The following is a 9,917-nucleotide window of genomic DNA, read 5'->3' as shown; positions in this document are numbered from 1 at the left end:
TAAACTGATGTTCAGCAAGGTTGCAAAGTCCTGTTGTATGTGCAGGTGGGAAAATTGGCAAAAGTAGGAGTACCTTTCTTTCATCTTCTTCTGTTTCTTCTCCCCTAAACCCCCGCTTTTTGCAGCATAGCCATTGAGCTTCATCATTTTCCATTCTTTTCCAGGAAAAGCATGTCGTTTTCCTTTCACAAACTGAAGGAATGTGACACGATTTATGAGAAGAATACTGGAAATGTCTTCTCTGTCTCACCCTTTATTTATACTTCACTAGAAGAGCTAATGTCACATACAACAATTATTGTTTAGTTTGGGTATATCCCTGCTGGTGATGCATCTCACTAAAATAAATGAAAAAATTTAGTTAGTGACGAATGATCCCTGGTGTTCATGCCTTCCTCACACTGGAAATAAGTCCTCTGCCAGTGCGTGTTCCTAAAGTTTTCAGTCTTTCAATCCTGAACTACCTGCTCCTTCCTAATTTTAAAGGGCAGTTGTTCTCTGCCTGCTGGCTGTGATGCTGACTGCTCCAAGAGTCCATCACTTTCAGTACAGGAGTTCCCCTGAATGCTTTGAAAACATGCCAAACATATTAGTATAGTTACCAGCTAAATGCTCTTAAGTCAGATGGTTAAAGTGACAGAGCACAAACTGTGCAATATTTGGTTTATTAGCAGAAGTTTTCTTGTTTTACGCCAACTCTCTAATATCAACTGGATTTTTCAGTCCCTTAATAATAAAGGTATAGCGGAAACAAGCCTAAAAAAGTAAAGAATGCACTTTTGTTGCTTGTTGGTGCTGTAAACCCCACCTGCTGACAAGTGATATGGTGCAGGCTTTCACCTGTCTGGTGGAAGGGGCTGTGACACCCAGAACTGGAGGCCAGGTGGGTCGACCAGCATTAGGACGGGCAAAGGAAATGTCTGGATCCACGAGACTGACTCCTTGACTTCTTAATCAAACAGTGCCAAAAAAGGAGCCAGAGGAATGACTGTACTCCTCATATGAAACTCTAACTGTATGGAGTACTGTATAATCAATGGATATACAGATGGTATGCAGGTATGCATCTCCAGGAGCTTGGCTAATATAATTTATACTGGAGAAATGAGAGAAAGTCACTCACCCTGTCCCAGGCTCACAAGATGAACTCATGATGGAGCAGATCTCCAGAGAGATCCTTCCCCACTGGCAGTCAGCTCTTAAATGGGTCTAGGAGAGGTGGAGCCAGGCTCCACCCCTTCCTGTAGCACAGGTGAATTGCCTTCACCTGTGCTCCCGTGGCTGACTCATTGCTCACCTCAGGTGATCAATCAAAGGTTCAGGCCGTGATTCAGCAGCCCCATACAAGTATGTACCATTTTTTTCCTGCACACACCAGTTCACTCTTTCCACTGCAGTGGATGAAAGAAATAGATTTGAGTTCCCTCACATGCTTAGATATGTTAAATAACTGTTTTCTGTAGCACTTCAAAATAATTTGCATACCTGATATACAAATATCTGCAATCAATACACAAGTTGTGGTTCACTATTTCAGTGTATGCTTTCAAGGCTTTCAAGGCATATAGATTCTTCTGCCATCTCGAATTCTCTCAAAAAACTATGTATATTACATGTGACATTAAACTTTATGGTTTTTTTTTTCCTAATTTTCCCTTATTTTCTAAAGTTCAATCCAATCCAAACCCCAAACCAATCCCTTGGCACTATCTACGATCTTCTCTTGTTTTAGCAATGTAATGGTGATTTTCTCACTTCTCCTGTCATCTGTTGTTCTGAGAAACATCTGAGCTCAGCTCAAACTTTGAGTAATGCTGTAACACTGACATTTTTGAGCAGGAGAGACGAGGCTAATGCTTTTTGTTTTTGTTGTTGCTGTAACACTTTTATCATGTTTCGTTCTATGGCACAAAGTCAAGAAGTAACACAAAGAGAGCTATCTTAGGAAAGTATGCTTTTGTCCGGAGAGCAATGGAGAAATAGATGAGCACAAAGACTGTTCTATAAGCCATTTAGCTATTGCCTATAACAGCAACATTAGCCATGTGGTCATTAATGAAAGTACTTTAAAATACACAGCAGTAGATGTACAGAGGTTCAAACCAGATGTAGAGCCCTACAGGAAAAAGGTTAAAAAAAATTAAATCAGAATTCTTCAGAATGAGAACAATGACACAGAAAGAAAAAAAAAAAAGAAAGATATTTTCTGGGAAAGCAAAGTGGAAGGTCTGGAGGCAGTACCCATTGGAACTTGTACAGAAATGCTATTCTATGTTATGCCCCTAGAGAGTAAACCTACATCTCGATTCACGACAACAATATTTTTTATTAAAAAATAAACAATATTCAGTTATTTTCTAATCTGATGTTAACTGTTCTGGAGATGAGATTTATGATCTGCAATGTTTGTTTCTACAAATACAGTCTGACAGAGTGACTTACCTTCTGAAGACAGTCTTTATTCTTGTTTCTTTTTGGGTGACTGGGAAGCAAATCTGTCCAGGAACTGTCATGATAAAGAAAGTATATCTAAGCTGTTATTTTTTTCAGAAAGCTTTAAGAGCACCTAATTAGAAGTTCTGTTTGTTGTTGCATGTGGGCTCTGGGTCTGCTCTGCAGTTCATTGCAAAGAGAAGCAGAAATCATCTTCCCTTAGCATACCCCTGGCAGCACCCATAAGGAGCCATGCATATGTCTAAATAATGCTTGAAGGTTCTGGAGAGTGACCCTGCTGATGTTCTGGGACTATATTCCTCACGGCACAAGACTTTTATGCTCCCATTTTGGGACCAGTTTGGGACTAATTATGTTTTTCCACCCCGATGAGGAGCGTGCCCTCTCGTGCACTAGTTGACTTGACTATGATTGGAATACCAGCCCACCTATCCCCATGTCATCCTGTGATGACAACAATAAGTCATACAAGGGACTTGTAGGTTTAGCAGAGCAGCATCCATGCTTCTTTTTTTGTTTGCTCAGGAAACAGTCTCCTTAGTACATGTGAAAACCTGCTTTAACATCCCTCAGCCCAACGCTGAATCCAGCTTGGGAGCTTTCCTGTCTTACCGTAGAGCAGATTTCTCCAGAGGAGAGGGTTGGCGTGGGAGTCTTCTGCTCTTGAAAAGCCCATCAGATTAATAGCTCTATGTGTCAGCTGACCATCTGATGCCAGAGATGAGTGTTCATCAGGAGGGCTCCTTCTAGAATAAGGTTACCAGAACAAGATATAGGCTGTCAGCTGGAGGTTTATTTGTTTTGGGGTCTCGGCACTTCTGAAGTGTTTTTGCAATGGAGAATTCACCATGAGGATGTTCTGCAGAGATGGTCAGTACTTCCAGTCTCTACCATTGCCTTTAGTGTTTGGCAGTCTAAGCTCCATTGGAAATCAGACATTTCAAAGTAGTTTGTGAACCTGAGAAAATGTCCTTTCTGGTACTTGTAGTGACTTTTAGCTGACTGCAGGCTATTGTGACCATGGGGTATTTTGACTATGGGGTATTGTTTTCTGAGGCTTGGATACACAAGCTGCTTCTTTCTAAGTAGCTATTGTGAGTGATGAAAACAGAGGCATTGTGTCCTGGATTGTAATGATCTGTCTTCTTCCTCATTATCTCCAGGAGGAAAGAGAGGCATCGTTTTCTGTACAGCTTCCTTTTTGAAAGCACGGACTACTAATATGAAGTACATTGTAATGTGAAGGAAGAGAGTGGCTGCTGACTAATTGACTGCTGCCTGAGTACGGAGTGACTGCATGAAGCAGTGTTGCTTTCTGGGTCAACAAGTCACACCAGTTGCTGACAAAAGACAGTAGCAGCCCCTTGGTTTTAATCTGGCATGCTGGGTATATACAGTTCTGGAAACTATTCTGTATTTTAATAACATTTGTTTGAAGTTGAATTATGATGAGGCTGCCGTATTGGTTTGAAAAGAGCTGACATTTACCTGAGAGGCTGCAGCAAGCTGAGTACTGCATAATAGATGAGAAAAAGCTTTCCTTTCCTTAGACAGTCTGAAGCATACAGGCTAGACAGAAAGTGCACAAGAACAGCATCACACTGGAAATATTTCATCTTGCTTTTTTTCTTTATCTAACATACATGTATATATTTGTGTTTGTGTGTGCATATATATGAGCCCACACAATAAACAGCTGCTCAGAGCATGTTTTTCCTGCTAATCTCATCTAAGCTTTCCTTGCTGATCTGTAGCTCTTCCCAAGGATTTGCGACATATCTAGTGCAAATTCATGAAAACCCAGTCTGAAAAAGTGTAATTTATCATCTTTCTCACTGTATTTGTAACGAGATCTTTTCAAAGCTTTGTTCACTTTGTTTGGTGAGGGCTTTAATGTACAATAAGAAATGAAGCAGCTACACAGTGCTCAAGGTGTGAGGTTATCACATGTCTGTATCTTCACAAACTTTGCAAAGCAATCCTTTAAGGTCAGGTTTAGTTGTGCCCATGTTTTCATCCTGTGACTCTACATTTAAGCAGTGCATGGTATATTTGCCTTTCTTTGTAGGAAGACAGCAGTACTCCATACCTGGCTTTTTAGCTCTCTATGCTTCTGATTTTTTTCCTCTGCAATACCTGTCCTCTTGTTTTGTTATTAAGAGTATTCCTTGACTGCCTGGCCCATCAGCTTGGAAATGCATTCAGGTGAGGTTATGTACAGAAGGACAGAATGGGTTTCTGATTTCTCCAGAGCAGACAATGAGGAAGCAAGGAGCAATAGCAGTTTTTCTGAGATTACGACTGAGAGTGGACACTGGTTAAGTTTTTAAGAAAGTTCTTGCTATCAACATTTTAGACACTCTGAAAGCACGTTTCCTGACAATATTTACTGCAGCTGTTGTCTCAATCAATAATGAAATAATGGTGTGAGCACAACAAAGCTGTTCCTTTTTCAGCATACAAAACCAAGAAAGATTTTCATTGTTAAAATCATGAGTTTGTTGAGCTCTGGCACTGCATTTTAATCATCTCAGTAATATGTTCCATTTGTCTGTGTGCCTATGAAGATACTGTATTACAGTCTCTTCCTGAAAAGTAAAAAATTTAGAGCACTCACATGTATTTTTTTGTTACTATGCAATGAGATAGCCATATGTGACAGTCTTACAAGAAAGCAATAAATTAAATTAAATCATAAATAAAAAGCAAAATTGCATTGCTACTAGAGATTAAACATGCATTTCCAGTATTGGATTGTTTCATTTTTATACTGTTGTGCTGAAAATCACTAATGATATCTCATATATGATGCCTGCCAACTTTATTAAATAACATTATAGAACTGTCTTCATAAAAACCAGGCAAGGGGGCACACAGAAATTGAACAGTACCAGGAGAAATCCAACTGCAGGCATGGTAATGAGGAGGCTGAGCCATGAACAAGGGCAGCAGTGGAACAGCAGCCCCCTGAGATCATACCACAAGGATGTGGTCACTGGTGGGGCTGGGGTGAGGTCCTGCTCACCCTGCTTCTGCAGCACTTGAGGAGGAGGATCTTGGCATGCTTCTTTGCCTTTGTATACGGATGGCAAGCTGGAAATGAGTCAGCAATGTGCCCTCAAAGCCAACCATATCCTGGGTTGCATTGAAAGAAGTGTGGCCAGCAGGGCAAGGGATGTGATTCTGCCCCTCTGCTCTGTGCTGGTGGGGCCTCACCTGGAGTACTGTGTCCAGATGTGGAGTCCTCAGTACAGGAGAGGCATAGATACCTGTTGAAGCGCGTCCAGAGGAAGGCCACAAAATGATCAAGTGATGGGACACCTCTCCTAAGAGTACAGCCTGAGAGAGCTGGGGGCTGTTCAGCCTGGAGAAGTAAAGGCTGAGAGGTGATGTGATAGCGGCCTTTCAATGTCTAAAGTAGAGAAATAGGAAGAAAGGGGATAGATTCTTTGGAAGGGTCTGCTATGATAGGAAGAGGGAAAATGGTTTCAAGCTTACAGAGGGGAGATTTAGTTTGGATATAAGGAAAAATTATTTTATTAAGTGAGGGCAGTTAGGCACTGGAACAGGTTGCCCAGAGACGTGGTTGATGTCCTGTCCGTGGAGACTTCCAAGGCAAGGCTGGATCAGGCCCTGGGCAACCTGATCTAGCTGTAGTATCCCTGTTCATCACAGGGGAGTCAGACTAGATGGCCTTCAGATGTCACTTGCAACTCTAAGGATTCTATGATTCTATGGTTGTAGTGCAGAACAACTGCTGGAAAGCATTAAAGGAATTGTTGATGTCTCCCATCATCTTTGTTGCCACCATCCTTCAAGTGTAACTATAGGATCCAGAGGATGGGTGCTCAATGGAGCCAAAGGAAGATGATTCCTTCTTTTTCTTCTGAAGATTACAGAATAGCTATACATAATACATTTCCCTTTCATGCATGTGTTCATAAACCTGTTGTATATAAGGGGTTAATGAGCAGTTAATAAGGGGTCCATGTGTCTGTTGCATATAAGGGCTTAATGAGCTCTTACTGCACAGGTTAGCAGGATTCTGCTGGCCTTGAAGCCTGCAGCCCTTGTAATATTGCACTATAGAACCCTATTCAGGAATTGTTTTAAAACTTACTGCAAGAGAGTTTCTTTCTCTCCGTTAATTCTCTGCGTAGCTCTGCTATATTCTGTAACGTCACTGCTTTGGGGATTGGAACCTTTTCATTTTCTGCCTGATAGTGGTCAGTTTAATTGCCCTTGGTTTTATGCAAGTGTTGTCCCTTATCTTATTACCTTTTCCTTCTTGAAGGAACAACAGCATATACCTTCCTTCCAGTCCTTGTTTTCTAAGCTGGAATGTGAAACAAAGCGTGCTCTCTTAACATTCCCCATGGCAGCCTTTCTTAGCATCTGTTTTAGTCTGAATGTCTCTAACAGCAGTGTCCCAGCTGTAATTACATTCAACTCTTGCTGCCTGTGCCCTCTGCAAAGAATCAGTATCTTCATGTTAGTATCCTAAAATCAATGCCTCACATTACACCCTGTAAAAAGTTTTATTTTCTGTCCTTTAGTAATGATGATACATCTTTCAATTAGTATCTTTGCTGCATAGGTAATCAGAAACTAAGACAACACGTCCAAGAGGCATTTTCTCTTTCTGACATTGCATTAACAGACATTATTTTACATCTTCATCTTTTCATTTCATTGTCTAGATGCCTTCTTCCTGCTCCTCACAATCAGAGCAAGGATACTATGTCGATTTTACTAAGATTTGGCATTATCACATTCTAAACTACAGCACACAAACTTGGCATATTCAAATGTGATCGGACATCTGGGCGGAAGAACTTTGTTTTCTGCTCTCACACCAAGCAGCCTGGAACGGTTATCCAGTATATTCATGTGGTTTAATTTTCAAAATTCACATTGATATCTCATATTCCCCTTTTCTTCCTATCTTTCTGTCCATGGCATCCCCTGAGGTGCACTGATACACACCTGGTTTTGTAGCTGTGAATTCGCTGACTCAGTTTCTGTTAGTCGACCGGATAAATGCACATCATTCCTCAGGGTACTTCTTCATAGCAGGATTCCTTTAACTTGATTTTCTGCATTACAGTAATCTTCCTTCCACTGTTGATCTGACACCGATGTTCTTCAAAGGCACTGCTTTCATTCTAACCTATTTCCTCCTTATATTCATGTGCACTGAATTACTCTTGTTTAAAAAATTAAGGACCCCTCCTGGATTCACCTGTTGTCATGTTCTTCATTCCATCCACGTGCTTGGTTAAAATATGCTGGTATGTGATCCACATCTAGACCATCTGCTGCCTACCTATTAACCCCTTTAATTTAAAATTCCTTCTCCGTATGTAGCCAGATCTGATTCCTTTACAGCTTTCCCTATTTCGTTTTCATCTATTAGAGTATCATTTGGGATTCCTCATCCAATGACTCAGTAAACTTCCTGTTGTGCTCTGTGATGCAGGAGCGGGATAAGTAGGAATCCTTGGAAACTGCTAATATCTGTAAGAAACTAAAAACTAATTACAGCCAGATGCATCTCTCATGCCTGCACCTTTTAAAATGGTTTAGAAAGGAGTGCAAACTCCTAATTAGTGCCTGATAGACACTGCAACACTGCAGTGCCAAGGATCAAAGAATGTAGTTTGAAAGGATTTGATACACACATCCTGTGAATTTATACACATAGTGGCCTAGAACAGTCTGAATTAATTACTCTGTAGCTCAACTCTATCTTTTGTGTACTTAAAAAAAAATATATATATAGTTACATCAAGAACAAATAGAGGAAAAGGAACCGACGCTCCCAAGTGTAATCACAAATCCAGATCTGAAATAATTCCTTCTGCCCCCATAAGGCAGAGCTATATGAAAAAAGTAGCAATGGGTTTAAACTGTACAAGAAATCTTTCACAGAATGAATCTGCTTTAAACAGACATTTCTTGCTCTTTCTATGTAGCCTTGGCCTCATCAGTTTAAGAGCTGTGATTGTTTTAGTCTAGTCCTAAGGGTGACCCATTTCTTCAGATGAGATTTACGTTATGTTGCTATTACATATCTTTATGCTCCTGTCCTTCATCTCAAATATGTAACTCATAATCCAGCTTCCTTTACTGCACACAAGAGGTGAACATCAAGCTCTGCAGAGGTTTAGGATGAGGTCATATCCTCATCCTAAACACATCACATATCCTCGCTTGTGGGCTGACACTGGGATTTTGCAAAGAAGCAGCAAACAGTGGCAGGTACCATTTTGCCTCCACTCCTGAGCACTGATTAAATACATTTATGCATATCCCCTTGAAAAGGACATTTCTAACATGCAGGCAAGGTTGATGCCTTAGCAAATACATTGTAATTTCTTAAATATGGGATCTCAGAAGTCAGACAAACTGCTCTCATCAACCTAGAATATGTTTAATGCATTCTTATGAAAGGCTTAAAGGCCAAGGCTCTATATAAAAAATTTTTTTTTTAACAGATTTGTAGTGAACACTTAAAGATGCAGAAATGATGTAATGCTTAAGTGAAGCTAATATGAAATCTTCTGTTCCCATTCAAAAGACTAGTACTTTTCCAAGTTTACACTCTTTAATCAACTTCTAGTATAAAGAACAGAGTACTGAGTACTTCCAAATGAAGAAAAAATCCTTCATTATAGAAAACAGAAATGATATTCCACCTGCAAAGTTATTTCATATTAATAGAGTTGATCAGCACATAAACTTACCCGAGTGTCCAACACCAGCACCTCACACAGGTTTACTTCTTGTAAAAATTAAATGGAGATTTTATCACCTTATTCTCTGTTGGTGCTTTCATAAATAAATGGCAATGCCAAAAAGCTATGACAGGAAATTTATGAATTCCTAGTACAGTCTTTAGAATCCTTATGGATAAAGGCTTGACTTTGCCCTTTTTCCCGAAGAGTAATTGTATTTAATGTTGTTTTAAGAGAACATCCCACATTGTCTGTTATAATTCAGGATACTGGCAACACAGCTAAGCATCTTGATCAAAATAATGTGTTCAAGGCCAAGTTGGATGGGGCCCTGGGCAGCCTGGTCTAGTTTTAAATGGGGAGGCTGGTGGCCCTGCATGCAGCATAGGGGTTGGAGGTTGATGATCATTGAGGATCCTTCCAACCCAAGCCATTTATGATTCTATAAATGTTAACATTGCTTTCTATGTGCTTAAATTTACATGAATTGGAAAGACTTGATCTTGTTTTCTATCCGTCAGTTCTTAGAAACTGGAATGCAGAAGGGAAGTTGTATAAAGCACAGTTGTATCAAGATCATAAAACTTTTTATTGCCCTATTCAAGGAACTATTTTTGTTCACAGTAAAAAAGGAATGACCAGAACCACCACCACACAAACAACACAAAAAAGAAGAAAAACAAACACCAAACCCTGGTCAATAAAAAACACACATTCTTTCACTTC

This window comes from Meleagris gallopavo, chromosome 1 (genome assembly GCF_905368555.1).
Source record: "Meleagris gallopavo chromosome 1, MGAL_WU_HG_1.1, whole genome shotgun sequence".
Taxonomy (NCBI): domain Eukaryota; kingdom Metazoa; phylum Chordata; class Aves; order Galliformes; family Phasianidae; genus Meleagris; species Meleagris gallopavo.
This window is presented reverse-complemented; position numbering follows the sequence as displayed.